The sequence below is a fragment of the Zeus faber genome, assembly GCF_960531495.2.
Source record: "Zeus faber genome assembly, chromosome: 11".
In the NCBI taxonomy this organism is placed as follows: Eukaryota; Metazoa; Chordata; class Actinopteri; order Zeiformes; family Zeidae; genus Zeus; species Zeus faber.
In genome coordinates, this window is record NC_137205.1 from 6,093,550 (window position 1) to 6,115,186 (window position 21,637).

The window sequence follows — 21,637 nt, forward strand, 5'->3', positions numbered from 1 at the left end:
GCCGGGCCTCCAACGTACACACTCTAAAGTTGACGTTCTCCGTGTAACTTTCGACTCAACATGTGTTAATAATAAACCGCACTATAGCTAATTTCTGGGAACTCAGTGACTTCTTCACCACAAACAGACACCTCAACCATTAACTTTATTCCCTTGCTCAAATCCATTGAAGAGGACCTCACTCGATGGAACAACCTACCCACCTAACTAATTGGTAGGATCGCAGCAGTGAAAATGAATATACTACCAAAAATAATCTATATATTTTCAATGACCCCAAGTCCAACCAACAGTATATTGGTTTAATACTCTAGACACAATAATCAATTAATTATATTGGAAATACAAGAAACTGAGAATTAAACTAGCAACAATACAGAAAAACAAAGACTGTGGAGGCCTAGATAGATACTACTATTAAGCAAAACATCTTCAATTTATAATGAAATGATTACAACCAGAGCAACAATTTGGCCATGGATGGCGAGACATTGAACAAAGAGAAGGTCAGGATTGATCAATATCTGATCTCCCATCCCTTACTGAATCAATAAAGAAACTTAATTGCTTTAAAAACCCATTAATCGCAAGGACTGTCAGTCTGGTTGAGATTCCTCAAACTCAGTGGTCACACTTGCAGTGGAAAGGTCACAGAACTTAAAACAACACATTGTTTTTGCTATTGAAATAGTGGACTGAGCGTAGATTTCTCACTCAATGCCACTCCCAAGAGAGAAGACAGTCTGGTAAACAGTACTATTAAATTAGATGAATTGTTGGAATATTCAGCCAAGGACACACTCCATGGCTAGATATTATAAAATGGTATGTATCTGTGTTTTTCAGTCTTGTCCTCTGCAGAGACAAACTCAGATCTTTTTATAATAAATTATGTTAAATTAAAGAACCTCTTCTCTTGGGTGATTTTTTTTCACCACAGATTGACGTCAAGAACAAGATTGGAAAAAGAGCAAAAAGGAGGACATTCCTGTGCCTCCAGGCACCGGTGTCGCTGGGGTGGTGATCTTTCCTGCAGATCATAAAAAAAATTGGCCATGGTAAGCGTTTTGCTTATTTCATTTCCATTTGTGGGAGAAATCTGCTGTTGTTTTTTTCCCTGACGATACGGGTAAGAACAGAATCAATTTTTCTCTCCAAACAAAGAACTACTGCACTGGAGAAGAGGCACTAACAAAATAAAATATTTAAAAGACAAAAAGACAAAGGAAAAAAACAAAATTATTTTTGAACCAAAATAGCCTAGGTGAAAGACAGCCGCTTTAAAAAACGCTTTTACAAGTCTGTACAGATAGCAAACGGATTCAGAGCATAAGAAGTTTTGCTGTGGATACCGCTGTAAACAGAGAGCGAGGGTCTATAGCCCACCGGAGAAGGAGGAAGTGAGCTGGTGGTTATTGTATTGTCTGCAAGCCACTAGAAAAGTTAGATAATATTGTAGCTGGTTATTGAACATACAGGTTGTTTGTCCTAGAAATATGGTCTGGTTGTACCACTATAGCTAGAAAGCTATGATATGTTGGGTATATTAAACGTGGTATATCCTTGGTGTATTCAAAAGCCCAAGTACTATAAGAATATAACTAAAATTATGAACAGAGTTGAGAAACTCGAGTAATAAAAGAAAGTCCCCGCTCTAAAAAGCAGACTGAAAATAATATAGCCAATAGTGGCCTAAAAGAAAAGTACAGGAGGGAGTGAGAAAATTTGGGTGGAAAACGATAGAAAAAAGAGTAGGGCAAGACTAATACATACAGAGGTACCTTGAGTTACGAGTGCACTAACATACGAGTTTTCCGAGTTACGAGCCGTTGTTCTGTCGATTTTTTGTATTGATTTGCGAGCAAAAATTTGAGTTACGAGGAGCGAGCTTCAGGTGCACTGCTGCTGGTGGGCGTGGTGAGCGAATGCAGCCAGCATCCCGCGTCCCACTCCTTCACTTTACGTAGTTACCTGAGCGTGGAAGCATCTCTTTTGTGTTTTGTGCTCGCGATTTATGCTTTTTGTGCAGTTATTTTGCCAATTTTTTTTTCGAACCATGGGTCAGAAAAAAAAGTGCTGAGAAGAAGAAGCGGATGATGTCCATTGACTTAAAGTGCAAAATAATAGAAAAACATGAGCAAAGTGGGCGTGTGATGGAATTGGCAAGGCAGTATGAGCGTAGTACTTCTACGATATGTACCATACTGAAGCAGAAGGAGATGATAAAGGGTATTACGCCAGCCAAGGGAATTAAAATAATGTTGAAGCTGCAAACCGCTGTCCATGAAAAGATGAAGAATCTGCTGTTGGTGTGATTGACGGAGAAGCAGCTCGTAGGAGATAGCATGACGGAGGGTATCATCTGCGAGAAGGCAGAAGACAAGAGAGATCTACACATTCTCTTTTTTTGTGTTTTATTATGTTTTTATACAATATTTGTTTTTTATAAATAAATTTTTCTTGTTTTAAAACACGTAACAAAAAAAACTGGGGTGTTTTTTGGGGGCTGGAACAGATGAATGGAATTTCAATTAATTTCAATGGGGAAAATTTATTTGCTATACGAGCAGATTGAATTTCTTTGTCACGGAACGAATGAAACTCGTAAGTTAAGGTACCACTGTATATAAATTCTGAAGAGGTTTCGGGTAGGAAGGAGGAGCACCTCATCCCTGGAACTCCACATTTGTCACAGACGTGTGGCAAATCTGGCCGTTAGGAGTGGACGCTTCTCGTCCTGCATTTTGGCACCTTGGACGAATTTGTCTGTTCTACAGGAGACATAATCTTCTGGGGAGCAAATGAACCACTATACTGTATGAGCCTTTAAAGCCATACCATGGATAAATAGCAGTAAAGCTATCTGACCCCTGGGAAAGTTGAAATATAATAAAATAAGGTAGACTTAGGGTTAGGGTGAGCATCAGATCTGCTTGGACCTAGGGAAGCACAAATACATTTGTATAATAAATAAGCAACTAATAGGAATGGTAGGGTTAAGAATTTATTTCAGAAAGCATTGAAGTTTACCTCAAGTAAAGTTTTTGGGAAAATGATTTTGTCACCCAGAACAGGGAAAAAATGGAGGAAAAACAGGTGGGGGCTTTTGGTTCTGTGACAATTCTGCTGCAGGGAGATTGTTGATACAACAAACTCTGGGAACGGTGCCAGTGAGCAGATTACAGGTGGCTCTGGGTTGGGAGGAGAAATATAGATTAGACAATACAGATGTGGCCAAAATGGCACCTACCAAACATTAAACTGTGCAGTTGAATGTGCCCTCTATCATAATGCTAGACAAGCCTATCCAGGATGTGTGGTCGAGTGCCTGACCTATTTAGGTTCCCTTGAACATCTGAGCATCTTTAAATGGCCGGACCATCCAGACACAAGTGAAGGAAAATAATGTGAGGCAAATAGATATCAGGCTGTCTGCTCATTGGATAACTTATAATCCCACTACGGGTCTGCTTGCTTTGGGAGGCTGTATTTGTCCTTACGAAGATTGACCATTCTTCATGTCATTATTGCAGCTGGGCAATAAACAAAACACTATCATCCACCACTCCTGAGACTCAAGCCTGGTGATTGCCAGGGGACGGGACAGATAGGTCACATTGGTGCTGTGACTCAGATCATCAAGCTGATGATCACCAGATAACTGAGGCCCTCCTTGGCATCTTCAGGTCATCTTGGAGCAACTTGGATCAGCCTGCCAAGCCGCAACAGAACAGTACTAAGATAGTAACTGTAGCCTAGAAGCATTGCATAGTACTTTCTTCAGCGCAGTAGTCATTTTTTTCTTTTCTCTTTTTTTACTTTTCTCTGTTAATAAGCTCTACCAAGCACTACAATGAAATCAAATGCAGTGGGTTTTACAGTCATGGGTACTCCTGTAGCTGTTGGTGGGGGGTTTGTGTAACGGGCGTGGTTAGGACCAATTGCAGCACAAAGACAGGCAGGGATATTTGGTAATGTCTTTTATTTGTAGAGCGGAAGACAGGCAGGGAGCAGGCAGGATACATCATGGGGGACAGGCAGGTTCGATAACCAGGAGTGCAGACAGAAGACAGGCGGAGGGGCAGGCAGGATACGTAGTCGGAGCAGGGCAGAGTCGGTAGCGAGGAATCAGTCGGGAGAACGCTGGAGAGTCTGGTGCAAGCATCGAAGACAATCTGGCAATGGGTGACTGGTGAGAGAGGCCTATATAGTGGTTAGATTACAGATCTTGAACAGCTGTGTGCGCAGGTGAATGGAGTTGAATTAATGAGACAGGTAAGGAGAGGGAGGGGAAGGTAGATGAAGGCGGAGATCATGACAGTTTGTGCTTCACCTATACCATATCCATCTGGTAGTCTTGCTACTGGTAGAAATGTTGATGCTGTTGGGGAGTCTGGGAGGGTTTCTGTAAACAGTGGGGACAAAATCACCGTAGGTCAGCCCACTGGGTCATGCAGCCCCAAGGTTATAACCTCCACACCTAACCCTACACAAGATAATGCAGACCGTATTTCTGAGACGAGTACCGTAGTCCAGCAGATAGGACAACAACTAGCCGATAGCATCATGACACATTTGAACTCATCCGGCTCAAAAGCCTCTAGTCACAATGAGGCATTTTCCAATCTGTACCGTTAGTCAGGCAGCCATCCAACCTTTCCTAAATCCAATTGGTCACCCCAAGAGTACCAAAAGAACCACCTACCTTTAGAGGGGAAGGCTCAGACTCAGGTACCCTCAATGAATGGGAGGACATGATGAGACACTTCATCAAGAAAAGCAATGTCAACACTGAAACCAGGCTGAGGAGATAATCATTCATCTGAGAGGCAGGGCGGGCCCATGCAAATACTGGCTGAGACTGAATCGTGCTGCTGACACTGCCATTGAATGTCTGAGAGAGCAGGGTAAGTCAATGGAAGAAGTTGCCTGGAAGTTGCACGAATGTTTATTAGACATTGCCCAAGCAAAGACTTAGCCATCACATTCAGGTCCAAAATGCGTGATAAGTGGTCTGCACAGGAAGTGCAACATGTTTTGGATGGATACCGCTCTGAGATGAGTCTCAAGGCTACTGTACCTGTGCAGAGAGAGAGTAGTGAGAGGGTCAATTTGAACAAGGTTGAGGTTAGCCACAACCCACTCTCTTACCTAGATAAATGAGACTCACAACAAGCAAATAGCCCAGACTATTCTACTCTAGAGAGAGTGATAGACATGCTGTAAAATGTGTTGCTGTGTGGATCAAACATTAGTCAGTCAAACCCAGGAAAACAACCCGCTAACAAACTTCTAAAGATTGAAGGTCTGAATGAAAGGTCATGCTCCACGTGTGCTTAACATATTGGGTTTTTGTCACTCCTGTCCAGCACTGACAGTTGGAGAGGTGGTTCTGTGCCCGACAGAGTGGTTTCAGTGAAACTCAATGGATGTGTGACATTGAATCCACAAACCAAGCATCTAGTTTTGGGCAAACTACCCAAGACTGCTGTCATGTCTGCGGGGAGTACAGTAATTGTTGAACCTACTCAGTCGAGATCACGATCAACACAGATCAGGGTAGGGAGGGTTGTCACTCCTCTCTGGGGAGATTGCTGGGTTCCCCTGAAGTAAATTAATCCCACCAGCAAACCGATAACACTTAAGAGAAACACAAAGATCACAGATGTGTCTCCTTCTATTGAAGTACAGGACTTGTCTGTGCCAGATTGTGTCCATTCCAATGCACAATATGCACAGAACTCAGGTGCACCACCAAGATCTGAAGAGGAAATTGCACATGTTCTGGAAGATCTGGGATTGCAAGATCTGGATCTAGGCTCATGTGGAGTGTCTGTGGAATGGAAAGACAAACTGTTACCTATCATCGAGCAACAGGGATCCATCTTCTCAAGAGACAAAATGGACTGTGGGGAAGCCAAGGACTTTAGACTTCCATCTCACCCAGCCATTACGAGAAGCTCAGGACAGCTCTGAATGACATGGAAGAAAAAGGTATCATACGCCACTCACAGAGTAAGTACGTGTCTCCACTCATTCTTGTGTGGAAAAAGTATGGTGAGCTCTGCCTTGTCACTGACTTTCGATGGCTCAATGCCAGAACAGTGAAAAATGCCCATCCTTTGCTGCACCAGGCAGACGCCCTCGCTGCTCTCGGCGGTAATGCCTTCTTTTCCAATATGGATCTCCATAATAATCTACTATAATGTCCCTCTACATGAGGAGGAAAGGAAATACACAGCTTTTTTGTCTCCTTTTGGGCTTCATGAGTACAACCGTATGCCTCAAGATCTATCCAATAGCCCAGCTACCTTCATGCGTATGATGATGTCCATATTTGGGGATGAGAAGAAGAAGAAGTCTCTTGTGCTATTTGGATGATCTCAAGGTTTTTGCGCCCACAGAACAGGTGGCACTCGACCGCCTACAGATGGTGTTCTCTCGCCTCACCACCAACAACCTGAAGCTGGCACCTTAAAAGTGTCACTTCTTACAGAGCTCAGTAAAGTTCCTTGGGCACATAAGATGTGGGAATGGTATTCAGACAGACCCTGAGAAAGTGCGAGCCATTATTGATGTCCAGGAATCTGACCTCATGGAGCCTGATGTCAAAACACCATGTGCAAAGAAAATCAGGTCCTTCATAGAAATGTTCCTGTATTACCAACATTTCATCCAAGTCTGCTCAGCCAAAGAAAAATCTCTATTCAAGCTCACAGTCGATCCAAATGCTGTCAAAAAAGGCTGGAAAGGTCAAAAACCTAAAAAGAAAAGGACATGTGTCAAGCTCTCACCTGAGGTCTGATTGGACTTAAGAATACAAGGAAGCATGACCCGACAACAAGTGTCACACTGTTCATCCAGATTTAAATTCACCATTCATTCATTCTGGTGGTAGAAGCATTCACACTACAGAACCAATGGAATTGGTTTGCATTGATTTCTGGTCTGCTGAGCAGACGGACAAGAGATCCGTGGATGTTTTAGTCATGACCGATCATTTCTCTAAAATGGCACATGCATTCCCTTGTAAGAATTAGTCTGCAAAGCAAGTTGCTCGTCGCCTTTGGAATGACTTCTTCTGTGTCTACAGGTTCCCGAAGCGTATACATGCGGATCAAGGGGCCAATTTTGAGAGCCGACTCATCAAGGAACTTTTGGAGATGACTGGAGTGCAGAAGCCGCACACAACCCCATATCATCCAATGGACAATGGCATTGCAGAGAGGTTTAACAGGACCTTAGGTGATCAGAGCCTCCCAAGTCCAAAGCCAAGTGGCCAAACATGTTACAGACCTTAACTTTCTGTTACAATTATACAGAACATGAGACGACCTGCTTGCACCTTTTTACCTCATGTTTGGTAGGATCCCTCGACTACCCATTGATGTCATGTTTCAGCATGCCCTTCCCAATAAAAGTGTTGTTGATCACCTGGAGTTTGTGTCTCACCTGAGACGTGACTTGAATGAAGCCACTCAAATTGCCCAACGGCATAGTCAAAGTGAGCAAGCGTGACATGCCAACATCTACAACCGCAAGGTGAAAGGTTCTCCCCTATCTGTTGGTGACATAGTTTGCCAACCATGGAGGAAAGAGGCAAAAAGAAGGTTGCAGATAAAATAGAGTCCACTCCTTATGAAGTTATGTCAGTCAAATCTGCAATAAATGTGTACAGAATCGGAGATCTGCTTTCAGCTAAGGAAAAAGTTGTTTAATGGAATCTCCTGCTGCCTATCAGTTTCCTGCCTCTGGGAGAAGAGGAGATAAAGGGTTCCGCACACTCGGATTGCAGTGCTGCTACATGTGGAAGTGGGCATGTTGAAGCTGTAATGTTTGATGAGGCACAGGACTGTGATGGAAGAACACTGCATTGGCTCATGAATCAGACCGATGATACTGTTGTCACTGTACATGTGGGAGATGATACATCTGAGAACTTACCTGTTAACCTACCTGTTGCAGTTGAGATTACTCCTCTTCAGGAAGCCGAGACTGTTGATGTCCTCAGTGATGCAGTAAGCCGATGTTGTTCAGTCCTCTGTGGATGGACATGACTTACCCCTGCTTGAGTAACCCCCTTCTGAGTCTGTTCATATTGTTGGATATTCACATACTGAAACAGCTGTTCAAAGCCCTGTAGTTTGTGCACAGCCCACATCAGTCAGATCACGGTTTGGTAGAGCCATCAATCCTCCGAAAAGGCTCCTTTATGAGATTAACAATCAAGTTGTGGGTGATGTGTCATCTACGGTTAGTTCCATAATTTATTTTGTCAGGAATACTTTTGCAGTATAGATTCAGTATACAGTGGAGCTTAAGTTTGATTGAGTTTTACAAACTCAGCCTTTTCTTCCAACATTATTAGAGATCAGTGTTTTAATAGGAGAGGTGTAGGCCACATCTCTTTGGTCTTTGTTAGATTTGGTTAATGGCCAACCCCATTATTTTATACACTTCTTAGGGGGGAGTTTTCAAACTGACATAACACATGACGATCTATAGGATTTCATTTTCCTATCCTTCTCTTTGTTTTGTTTTTTATATATGTATGTACATTATGTTGCCCCAATTGAGCAGAATTTAATTTGTGTCAGAATTTCTGTCGATATCGCGATGGAATTCTGGGATACCCTCAGTGCGCAATGTCTATTTGTTTGGGGAGGCTGTATTTGTCCTTATGAAGATTGACCATTCTTAATGTTTTGTGCCGCATTATTGCAGCTGGGCAATAAACAGAACACTACCATCCACCACTCCTGAGACTCCGGTCTGTTGATTGCCAGGAAACAGAACAGATAGGTCACACGAGGAAGGTAGTCATGTGGCCCCAGTATTACAAGGACAACAAACTAACCCCCAACCCCTACGTGCATCTACCCTAAACAAACTCAAAGACTGGTTCACCTGGGTAGAACTGAACTTTACACGATGGGGAGCCGCCCTGTTGAAGATAGCAGCAGCAGCGGGAATCTGCCTTTGAGGTGACTGTTCATGATGGAGCAGTAAACCCTACCTGTTTAGGAGTAATACTCCTTAGGATACAGAGATTGGATAAGACTGATTTCCCAGTCTTCATCGCACAATTGAGGAAGACTACGGCGGATAAACGCCGAACTCTGCCCCCACTCTACAGTGAGGAAACCTACATTTCCCCACTGGTGGAGCCCACAGCTGTGTTGGAATGTAATGAGTATGGAAGCAGTGTCCTACTCCAACAGAAGTGTGTCCAGCTTCAATGAGGTGACGTGCAGGAAGACATCCTGTGTCACCAACGAGGAATCTACGTTGGAACGCCGACGGCGAGTACAAAACCAAGGACTGTATTTGTGGACTAATTACTCTTAAAGGAAACCTCATATCGGTATAGATATAACCTCTGTACATCCCTAGACATGTATCAAAAAATATCCAGTTTGTATTCAAGAAGACATGTATCAAAAGAGTTCCAGCCTGTACTCACTATATTCTTTTTCCACGAGACACTCTATCTCTAAACAAATTCACTCCAATCTGGCACAACCCGGATTTTCTGGTTAAAAACAGACCAATAATCTTCAGGTCCTGGAAAACAAAAGTAATTATTAATCTGGAACTAATTTTTGAAAACAATTTGCTTATAACCTTCCCAACCTTAACCCAAAGGTATAATATGGGTGGCCACAGTTTCCTGCAATTCCTTCAACTACAGCAGTCTCTAAAAGTTAAAATCTAATTAACGAACAACATCCTACAACCACCTCTGATGATGAACATCTTACTCATATAGGTAATTTTAAAAATCCCTTTTCTTAAATGTACAAACTTTTATTTAAAACAGATTACACTTTATCTCTCCCGACCATGGAATGAGAGAGAGACCTTGCTGTTTCCACTGATATCAGCTTGTGGAAGTTTATTTGCAACAAACCATTTTCTGTGACCCGCAATTCCAAAATACATCTCATTCAATATAGGATTCTGCACAGAGCACAACACAAAATGTTCAAAATGGGTATTGTGGACAATAATGTTTGTTCTCGCTGTTCTCTTAATACCAGAGATGACGACATTCATAACTTTTTCAGAGGCTCCTCTGTCCTCCACTCGTTACCTGTATTAATGGCACCTGTTTGAACTCGTTATCAGTATAAAAGACACCTGTCCACAACCTCAAACAGTCACACTCCAAACTCCACTATGGCCAAGACCAAAGAGCTGTCAAAGGACACCAGAAACAAAATTGTAGACCTGCACCAGGCTGGGAAGACTGAATCTGCAATAGGTAAGCAGCTTGTTGTGAAGAAATCAACTGTGGGAGCAATTCTTAGAAAATGGAAGACATACAAGACCACTGATAATCTCCCTCGATCTGGGGCTCCATGCAAGATCTCACCCCGTGGGGTCAAAATGATCACAAGAACGGTGAGCAAACATCCAAGAACCACACGGGGGGACCTAGTGAATGACCTGCAGAGAGCTGGGACCAAAGTAACAAAGGCTACCATCAGTAACACACTACGCCGCCAGGGACTCAAATCCTGCAGTGCCAGACGTGTCCCCCTGCTTAAGCCAGTAAATGTCCAGGCCCGTCTGAAGTTTGCTAGAGAGCATATGGATAATCCAGGAGAGGATTGGGAGAATGTCATATGGTCAGATGAAACCAAAATAGAACTTTTTGGTAAAAACTCAACTTGTCGTGTGTGGAGGAGAAAGAAAGCTGAGTTGCATCCAAAGAACACCATACCTACTGCGAAGCATGAGGGTGGAAACATCATGCTTTGGGGCTGTTTTTCTGCAAAGGGACCAGGACGACTGATCCGTGTAAAGGAAAAAATGAATGGGGCCATGTATCATGAGATTTTGAGTGAAAACCTCCTTCCATCAGCAAGGGCATTGAAGATGAAACGTGGCTGGGTCTTTCAGCATGAAAATGATCCCAAACGCACCGCCCGGGCAACAAAGGAGTGGCTTCGTAAGAAGCATTTCAAGGTCCTGGAGTGGCCTAGCCAGTCTCCAGATCTCAACCCCATAGAAAATCTTTGGAGGGAGTTGAAAGTCTGTGTTGCCCAGCGACAGCGCCAAAACATCACTGCTCTAGAGGAGATCTGCATGGAGGAATGGGCCAAAATACCAGCAACAGTGTATGAAAATCTTGTGAAGACTTACAGAAAACGTTTGACCTCTGTCATTGCAAACAAAGGGTATATAACAAAGTATTGAGATGAACTTTTGTTATTGACCAAATACTTATTTTCCACCGTAATTTGCAAATAAATACTTTAAAAATAAGACAATGTGATTTTCTGGATTTCTTTTTCTCATTTTGTCTCTCATAGTTGAGGTATACCTATGATGAAAATAAGAGGCCTCTCTCATCTTTTTAAGTGGGAGAACTTGTACAATTGGTGGCTGACTAAATACCTTTTTGCCCCACTGTACATAAGAAACCATTTATCTGCTGTAGCCTTTGGTGGTGAAGTTGACCAAGTCCCCCTTCGCAGCCGCTGAATACACTGCAGTTGTTGATTAAGGGTGGTCACCTGCTGGCAGAGATCTTATTAAGTATAGCTACTTGATCTTTGTCTAATGCCACCTGATCGAGGTGAACCTTAGCTTTGAGGGGGGCCCTTAGCGACTGGAGCTGCTGTTGTTTCCTGATGCGTATTTCACGTAGGCGGATGATCTGCTGTGAGCGGTTATAAAGAGAAACACAACCAGTTGTACAAAATAGACAAACACCGTTTCACAGAAAAACAGGTGACGGACAGACAAATCGAAAACCCTCAAAATAGTTGTACTTATGAGTCTATCATTGTAGTTGAACTTTTTAAGAGCTTCAGTAGAAAGATCTAGGTGGGGCGAAGCCACAACGGCTATTGCTGGAGTACCTGGAGTAGGAGCGGTCCACCACCTCAAAATGCCATGAACGTGAGGTGAAAGTTGCACATGTTCATGATGGAGAGGTGTTGCGAAGCGGAAATTTGCTCCATAGCAAGATAAAGGCTACAGCATGTAAACAACCCAATAACCCCGGCACCAAGTTTCTAAGCATAGTATGCAACAAGACGTAATTCATCTCTACAAGATTGCAACAACACAGCTTATCATAAATCCATCTCCCTCATCCACAGTTTTGCAATCTAGCAAACCCAACATGGAGCAAGTGCAAAAGCTTGTGTAAAAGCAACAAAAACGTTCTCATCTAATGACTGGGCGAACGTTGCCTCATTCCACAATCTGAAAAACAACAACCACAACAGCCCAGAAAGGCCATGCAACCCTGATGAGAAAAGAAATAATAAAAGAAATGTCATGACTTAAATAGTGAAGTTTTTTGTGCGGCTAGGGTTATAAGGAAAAAATAAACTTTTTGACCATCCTGTTCTAAGTATTTCAGGAAGTCCTGTGTATTCATGACACAAGTAGATCAATAAACTATCAACATTGGAATTAATGTGCTGCCATTAATTAACTCAAAATTAGCCAAAGTAGCCGGAGCCGGAGGCTCCACATAACTTCAACACTAAGTTAAGCAACTCGAGAGGGTAAAGGAAAATAATGTGATTCACACACTAAAATGTTTTAAAATGTAGCATTCAATACTATATTCCTAATTTATTTATATATTTTTTACTTATACCCTTAAACGTACAACTAATTCCTACAAACAATAAGCCTGAGATCCAGGCAGTCATCAAGCTAATGGAAGCCTGGCTGGTGTTGATCAATAACATTTGATTAACTATCCATTATCTCATGGTCAATTTGTATCACCTAACTTCTAAAAGAAATCACATGATTTATGAGTTAAGCTTTGAATTGCTAGTCCTACCTCTTGGCCAGGGAGTATTCAACTATAAGTCACATGATCCTGCAGTCTGATTAGAGAAAAATGTATGTTATTTGGCATTTCCAATCAAGTTAACACCTTTACTTAAAAATATTTAAACATATGACACTAACATAGCCAGCATTTAAATTGAGACCATCTAAAACCCTAAAAGGGCTATTGTTAACATAGTAAACACAATAAATGAAGCAATCACTTTTGTCTATTATCTATGCCTAATTCTGTTTCTTCTTAATGATTGAATTTACTAACTATTCAAACCATTTCCTAAAATTTTGAAAATAATTTAATTTAAATTCACCAATACTAGAACATTTAATAATCTGCTTACAATCAGGACAGACAGAGTGATAAGACATCAGATGCGAACACCCACAAAAGCAAACCCCCGGGTTTCACAAAGATATAATTTTTTGCAGGACTTAAGGCAATCCCACAGCTCTCAGTTGGAGCAGAAAAACATTCTGATTGCAGTTATTCAGTTTGAGGAGTTTCCGGTCCAGAGGAGCACAGTTGGCCAGGGTCCCGAATTGTGCACGACACCCTTTTCAATTGTGCGTTTGCGGCACTTGGAGGCCAATCTCTTTGTGTTCATCGGTGGAGAGGAGGAGCAGCAGAAGTTGAAGCTTGCATTTAATTTCACATAACAGAACTTTTTTCATTGTTCAGAAAATGTCCCAAGTTAGCCAGCCTGATGTTGGCCAAACTGGATCTCTGTACACGATGTCTTCACAGACCTTCTTGGCAATGTAGAAGGTGTGTCGAATTGGCTGCAGAGAGAGCACGCCCTCCTTACTGAATACCTCCCCATGATATTATATATGTAGGTATAACAGACAGGTCCAGAATAACAGGGGAGACAGAAACAGCGGTGGGCTCAACAGGAGGAAGAGCAGAACACTGAATTTTGGAATGGCATAGGGAACTCAACGATCTTGTTGGTAGACCAATCAATGTGAGGGGTGTGTAGACCTAGCCAGGGGTGCCCAAGGACCAAGGGGGTGTGTGGTGAGGAAAAAACAAAAGAACTAATGTATTCTCGTGGTTCCCAGATAATGAGCAGCAGGGGTTTGGTCGGGTGCGTGACCTGTGCCAGAATGCTACCATCCAGAGCATAAACATTCATGTCACAATCAAGGGGCTCCACAGAGATGCTGGACTGGGAGACTAAACGTGAGTCGAGAAAACTCTGTTCACTATCGGCATCCACACCAAAGCTAACCATAGAAGGGCTAGTAGATTGTGGCACAGGGTGGCTTTGACCTGCAACCTAGGGGGTGGGGTCTTAGGTTCGGTAGTTTCACTCACCAGTCTCCCCACAGCTACGGGTGAGCATTGTCTTTTGGTCGGACAGGACAGGAAGCCAGGAAATTACCTGACTGTACACAATATAGTATTCCCCTGGCTTTATCCTCCTTTGCAGTTCAGCAGGTGTGAGGGGGGCTCTACCTACTTGCATAGACTCCCCCTGGGGACCCGGGGGGGTACAAGTAGAGCTGGAGACGGTCTGGGTACCGGGAGTGACTCTCACGAGAGTCAGGGATGGAGCATGAACGCAGGAGGTGGAGCAGGAGTTGTAGTTCTTTTCTCGACGTCTCTCTAATATGCGGTGGTCTAGCTAGTTGGAAAGAGAGATCAGAGCGTCCAGAGAGGTTAATGCATCCCGCAGTGCTAATTCATCCTTGAGGTTTTCATTCAAATCGTGCAAAAATACGTCACAAAGGGCCTCCTCGTTCCACCTGGTCTTCGCCGCCAGAACCTGGAAATCGAGAAGTCAGCAACGTTTTGCGGACCCTGTGGTAGGTTAAGCCATCTCTTTGCGGCGTCCCCTGCACGGACCGGATGATCAAACACCCTCTGGAATGCATCAAGGAACTCAGAAAAAGGTACAGAATGTCGGTTATTGCTGCTTAGGGTTGCTTATGCCCAATCTGAAGCCCTCCCCCTTAACAGTCCAGTAACATAGGATAACTTGGAATAGTTTGAAGTGTAGGTGGTTGTTTGTTGGTCAAAGACAAGCGTACACTGGAGGACGAAAACCCAGCACCTTCCCACATCCCCTGCATAGGGTTCAGGTGCAGGTACATGGGGCTCTTGGATGGAAGGAGGTGGCTGACGAGAGTGATCTTGGGGGAGCATAGGAGAAGGGGTTATCTTTGTTGACAGAGTCTTCAGCATTTCACCAAGTTGTACTACCGGAGCACCCTTGGCATGTTGTGTGTCCATGAGTCCTCCAATGAGCTGGTGGTGCCGATGGAGGACCTCGTTGTGGGTGGAGATGGTCTGATGAATGGGGGTAGTAGCTGCTGGGACCATGTTGGGGTCTGATCATTCTGTCATGAACAAAGTGGATAGGACCCAGTTGCAGCACAAACCATGGGGGAAGTATAGAATGTTTATTTACAAGGGGGGAACAAAATTATGTGGGAATGAAATAAAGGGCAGGTGGGTCGTTCGGGTTCCGCGCGGGCAGGCTGAAGGCACAAGGCTCGGAGTGTGGACAGGCCGGTGCTGACATTTTTAAATTGTAATAAATATTAAAATATATTTGAATTATATTTTTTTTTCAGAGGGAATATTCGAACAGAATTTTTCGCCAATATTGACAGCTGTAATATAAATACATTGTGCCCAATAGTTTTTATTCCACCTCTACTTCTGCAGTTAAAAGTATGCCATTCTGTGTTGTATTTGCCGCTCAAGAAGAAGCTCATCAATGCGCATGCTCCTTATGTTTTTCTGTGGTGTTTGACATAGCGCCACAATGAATCACCATTAAAAGTTCATATTCAGACACCAAAGTATTGTGAAAAACAAAGAGGACTACATATGATATAAAAAAAATTAAACATCTGGGCCTAACAACGTGGCAATCTGTGATGCCATCTCTCTTCAGCTTGAATGTTTCAAACATTCCATTATCTAAATTATCACAAGAGTGAATACGTTTTCAGAAATAAATAGCTAATTATGCAAAGGAGCAGTTTAAGCATGTTAGTAGAAGATTTGGCAATAATTATAGTCCTACACCGGTTTCGTCAGGAAAGAATCACTTACTTTTTTAAGATGGAAAGTTCTTTTAGTCAATCTTTTAGTCTTTCTGGTGCAAGAAAAGGATATTAATCTCGTGTGGCGGGCCAGGGGGGCGCAGTCAAGCCGCCACTGCTGAAAGGCAGTGCAGGTTCCCATCCCGGAGCCGCTCAGCTGCTGTGGATCAAGCGAATCAATGGAGGTACTCCACGGACTCGTCCGATCCGAATCCAGGAATTAATATAGGATTTGTTGTCCCCTCAGTAAGGGACGGCGTGTTTGTGGGACATGCTGCTGACTGAGCAAAAGGAGCGCTCTACCAAATACACTAGACACATGACAGTGGGAGCCCAGCTAAGTACCGTTCGAAAGAACGATTTAATTATTTGCAAGCATATTAGTTGTCCTTTTGGCCCGCGAGCCACCTTTTTGTTGAAATGATAAATAAATACACGCCAACCGGCGCTGTTTTGCCTCCGCCTGCCTCCTCATCCTCATTCCCTGGCCCTGGGCTGGAAGACACATCCACACCTCATCATATACTGTATACCCATGTCAGACAGCGTTTGCTCTTCACAGCTTGTCTTCCACAGTGACAATTGTGTTCATGTCATTGATGCAGCACTTTTCTGAGCCAAAGCAAAGTGTCTTTTCCTGTAAATAACCACTCAAAAAATATAGCCTAGACATTGTCAAAAAGCAGAATGGTCAAGTGGTTATGATGGTAAGTTATAGACAAGCCAGTTACTTTAGACAAGTCAAGGGCTCCGGGGACAAGAATGTAATTAAAGTGTGTCGTGTAAAATACCCTTACGCTCACCTGGCTTAGCTGTACCTTCCTTGCACTTCAGAAAATGAACTGAAAATCTCTGTCGACTTAAATCCTTTGTGTAGGCTAAAACAGTTACTTTTCTTTGGGTTAGTAAGTCCATCATTTGCATTCACTAATTTGATTGCCAATACACTTAACTTAACTTTCTTTATCTGTGGTGCTACCTGGTGAAACCTTGATTAAAGTACAATTATAAGTCAATACAATACACATAAAAAAGACCTGCATGTTCATGCTGTACTAGGAGTAGAATCTGAATTGTACGTTTGTGGTGTTTAAGATTTTTCCTCATCTCTAAAAGTGTGCTTATTTGTCCAAGTGAGAGCATGTCTGAATGGCCTGTATGTGAGTGGGTATATGAACAAACTATGTGCATACAGTAGGAGAGTGTACAGCCAACAGACAAAGCCTCCAACAGTCTATCAGTCCCAATTACATGCAATCATATACCCTAGTCATTTCAAGTACATCCCATGAGACTTAAGCAGGAAGATGGCAGTCATGTTTCTATCTCAAGGTTCATGAGAATTAACTGACACTGTGCCTTAAGCAGCAATGGCCACTCTATACCGGCCAGAAGAAAAGAAAATTAAATTCAATGACCAACACACAGCAACAGCTACAGATCCGCGACAGGCCAGCTTCACCTCATAAAATCCCTTCTCCAACATCCCTGCTCAGATGGTCATTAACTCATCTGCACATATGTAGAAGAGGTGGGGCAGGATTTCTGCAGGTGCTGTTCATGTCAGGTTTACCGTAGACTTTGCTACAATGTATGGTGTATATACTGTATGTATCCACAGACAGACTTTTTCGTTTCCAGTTTGTGTCTTTGAGTGTGCGTGTACACATGCATGTCATAAAGCCTATTTTTCAATGGGACTGTTGTCTTGATCTACCAATAGCCCCCAGCAAAGGATATCTTGTTTTCCCTGTGATGGCGGTTCGGCTTTTATACAGTATATGTCAAAACAAGAGGATCTCACAGAGCCTTAGCACATAAGGAAATATTTTAACTAAGCCCATGAGCTGGATGAATGCTAGATATGTAACAGCGAACACATCCTGCCATAGCTGATACAGTTCAATGCCCCACTGCAACACACACACACACACACACACACACACACACACACACACACACACACACACACACACACACACACACATACATACATACATACATACATACATACATACATACATACATACACACACACACACACACACACACACACACACACACACACACACACACACACACACACACACACACACACTGTTAAATACTGGATATAATGCAAAGAGGCATTCTCAGTAGCTAGTGTTTGTGTTTTATATTCAGGTTTGTATTCGCGCGCAATCGCATTATGTGCACGAGTTGCAGAAAAGCCGTGTCTAATCCGCACGGAGCGGCGGCAGCACAAAAGCCTGAGAATATCAGAGATATCACGGGCGTGATACAGATAAGAGCCTGTTCTGCAGTATCCCTATGGCGATACACGTTGTTATCTACGGTGGTAGCGTTAGCAAGTAAACTAAACAAAAAGTTACGGCTCTTTCCGTCACTCGGCCACAGGGGAGATGAGAAGCAGGGGGGAAGAGGAGATATGACATTAGATGGGGAGGATGGAGAGCGACAGCGAGAGAAAGATAGAGAGAAGGAACACTCCGGCTACTGTATAGTATACTCACACTCATTGATGAGAGAGAGAGAGAGAGAGAGAGAGAGAGAGAGAGAGAGACAGCGAGAGAGAGAGAAAACTGAAAAATACACCCAAAATGCACCCACCATCAAAAGCTGAACCTCAGGCTTGATACCGATAACTCTCTCTCTCTCTTTCTCTCTCTCTCTCTCTCTCTCTCTATCCGATCTGTCTCTCTCCTACTGGTACTGCAGTGTGGGGTGGAGGGGTTCGCTCTCTTTCCTCTTTGATATGTTGGGCTCTGTCGTACTAATGGAAAGGCAGGCGCAAACTCAGACTCACTCACACACACAAGGGTGCAGACACCAACAAACACAATCCCACACATGCCGTGCGGCCAATGCAGAGGGTGCTCTCGGGGGGGTGTGTGCCAACGCGGCCTTTGTTAAGAATGTTTTCAGGTTACGCTACAGTTCAAAAAGCTCGCACAGAGGAGGGAGGGAGGGAGGGAGGGTGCGACGAAGGAAGGTAGGGGGGGTGGATTAGTTGCTATGCAACCAGATTGCTGTTTGAGAGCATAACCATCGACTCTGCAATGAGTGAGCAATGACACACACACACATGCACACACACACTCACGCATAAAACTACATACATTGATGCACAGTACCACCACCACCACCTTCCCATCGTTGATCTGATTTTACCAACTGTTTCTATGTATCAATGCTTTGATGAAGCCTTGCATTTGACCTTTGAAGCTCTCTCTCTCTCTCTCTCTCTCTCTCTCTCTCTCTCTCTCTCTCTCTCTCTCTCTCTCTCTCTCTCTAAGGCAGAATTTAGATGACATTTCAAAGATGGTAAATCATTACCCCTCTTAATGTAGCTACGTCTGCCGATCCTTTCCTAAATACGATCTCTGTGATCGTCTGAATAATGACCACATAACGCATTGTGCATTCCCCATGAATGCCCATGTTGCTCTCATGTGGCCTGCACTTACAAATCATAAAAATAGATAAAAGGCCCCGTATTATTAATTTCTATTGTAACACTTCTGCTTTCCCCCAGAGGAGTTTTTCACCAGAAACGCACGTGCACGTCGCCACAGTCACATGGTCTTCGGTGGGGGAGAGCAGACTAACAATGACGACAAACAATCTCCCTCAATCTAAAATTTTGTTCAGACTGCCGTCGGTCACTTTTCCTTTTAATATGACCAAGTTAGTCATTAGTCATTATTGTTTTGTCATTGCTCGGACATGGCTTATATAATGAAGGCTATAAACATAGCCCTGTACACCTGTACTGCTTCCATTTGTTGCTGTTCAAAGACAACTAGGTTAAGAATGGCAGCTTGGAAGACAAAGTCCCACACTACTGTACCACTGTATTTATGGCTAGCAATGAATTTAATGATGCTTTTTCATTTTTTCATTTTCCCATCAACAAGTCATTTCCTGGTATAGCTCGACAATACAGTACATACAATAGTTACTGGGACCTTTGATACAAAATAACATAGTGTTACTATGTATTTCAAGAGTATGTATCTATTCTATATCATCCAATTGTGTGTGTGTGTGTGTATTTGTGTGTGTTGGGTGTGTGTGTGTGTGTGTGTGTGTGTGTGTGTGTGTTAGTTTGCTCAAGTTCTGAATTCTCAATGTTGTGTGTTTACAACCTTTAATGACAGTGGGAGTTTATGACCTGCATCTAGATAACTTCACCCTTTGAAGGAGCTTTGAATCTACTGTATATACAAGGGTGCAGTAAAATAATCCTTGGGATATCCTGCATTCAGAACCCTGTCCAGAGGTAGTGGGGGGGGCCCATTACATATGGGCTTGGGTATGTGAACATTTCAGATAAAGGTGACTGAGAATGGTATAAATGTGGCTCTCTTTTACCTCTTGTTAGAACATCTTGTGGAGTTCCTGTGTGAGTACGTGGTGATGTTCTCTTGGCCTTAATGAAGTTATTTTTTATTCTTAATTGTATTTTCACTGGAGTGGAGGTTCATTTATTAAAGTAGTAAAAGTGAATTTCCACCACAGACCACCGGGTGTTTTAAATCTTTTTACGTAAGTAGAGCAGATCCCTATTGACACGGGAGGTTTGACATCAAAAGGCAATGTCAGAGAGTGAAACATTGAATCATTGATAGGGATTGGTGAAAATACATTCAATTTCGAATAATTTTGTCTCCTGTTCCCATGATGTGTTTGTTTAGCTTCAATGTCTATTGCAGGGGTAACATTGACACAGTCATACACGTAATCACATTCAAAAGGAAATCTTAAATTTATACAGTTTTAGTTTTTCTTCTATTAGGACACATTGTCTGGCCTAGAATTGCTTATTGAAATTATACGGGTTTCCTCAAGTGAAAGAAGCAACTTTTTTGAACTGCAGAGCTTTGCGCATTCATTACATTTTTTTTTTTATTATTGGTTTAAAATTTTGATTACATTTTTTTTCAAAATATTTTTTTCTTCTTTTGGCAGATTTTTTATCTTTTTGGAACTTGTCAATCATTACGCAGTTTTTTCCCTTTCATTCTCCATTCATAACCCTCGCCATCTCTCTATCCAACTCTACTGTATCTCCAGCCCTCTGCCCCATTCTTCCTCCACCCCTCATCCCCTGCCCGGCGCTGCGTCTTCAAACGAGCGGCACTGGAGTCTGTACGCAGATGCAGCTGCTAAAATATAGATTTTATCGCCTGTGGGACCGCGCCAGCTGCTCTTTACATTAACCACACGGACATGCCAACACGCACGCACAAGTTTGTTCAAGCATGCAGAGGAGCGTCCACGTACGCACACAAACACTCTTATTTTACTCCTTCTCCAGACTGCCGTTCTGTTGTTTATTTTGCTGTTCTCCAACAGTCGTACCGTAACCAATTCCTCTTTCTCTTTACATCTCTCTGACTGCATACCAACTCTTTCTTTTCATGCTTTATTTACAATATTGTTGCTCGTCTCCATCCCACATTCTCTTGCTTGCTGATTTACCACGAACAGCTTAAGGCTCTAGCTCTGTCAGACAACTTGACAGCACCACATGCTTTCATGGGCCGGCCTATTCTAGTAGCCCATCCCTCCTGCCCTACCTGCTTTGCTGTCTGCTTGCTGAGTTGCTGAGCTCCCTCAACCTCCACCGCATCCACTTGTTGGGCTCATTACTCCTATATTTCTAGCTCACAAATTCTGTTGTCAAACATGCACGCCGGCCAATGTTAATGTCTGGACATGATTATCTGGACATCTTCCGGATTTACCATTTCAC